The sequence below is a fragment of the Penaeus monodon genome, chromosome 23, assembly GCF_015228065.2.
Source record: "Penaeus monodon isolate SGIC_2016 chromosome 23, NSTDA_Pmon_1, whole genome shotgun sequence".
NCBI classification, from domain to species: domain Eukaryota; kingdom Metazoa; phylum Arthropoda; class Malacostraca; order Decapoda; family Penaeidae; genus Penaeus; species Penaeus monodon.
Genome location: NC_051408.1, coordinates 10,662,391 through 10,663,001, shown reverse-complemented (window position 1 = coordinate 10,663,001; position 611 = coordinate 10,662,391).

The window sequence follows — 611 nt, the reverse complement described above, 5'->3', positions numbered from 1 at the left end:
GAAGACGAACGCAGCAAAATAAAAATAAACAAGTAAATACCCGACATCCCCGCTAAAAAGTACCTTCCCAAACGAACCTTCAACGAACCGCCTTCCGTTTCCATAAATCCACGGTAAACATTAGCCTGTCTCCCACGGCCCGTTTTCCCCCGTGATAAAGTGACATCAAGAGCTACACAAAACCGAGATGCAAATGTTTGCGTTAAATCTTTCGAGACCCCGTATTGAGCTACCGTTAAGGGTGATCGAGACCTTGGAGGAGACCGGCGCCGTCAACCTTACGGCGTCAAATAACAAGTTTGTGGACTGGCAAATAACACAGAGAGCGCGTGTGGGAGTTTAGTGAGAGCTGGTGCGTTGAACTCCGGGTTTTCGTAAAGTAACTTGATGGTGCGTTTGTTTGGCGATGCGTTTGTCATTTTTGTGTATGTTTGGACAGGTTGAGTGGTGGGTGAGGGAGGGAAGTTGAGGATGCGAAAGTGTCTTTGTGTTCCTGTTTTTAAGTGTGTTTGAGCGTATGTGTATAGAAAATCTAAATTTGACTTACCTAAATTTAATGTGGGTAGCACGAATCAACGATTAAATGAGGCTGGGGGGAGGGGAGGCTTGAA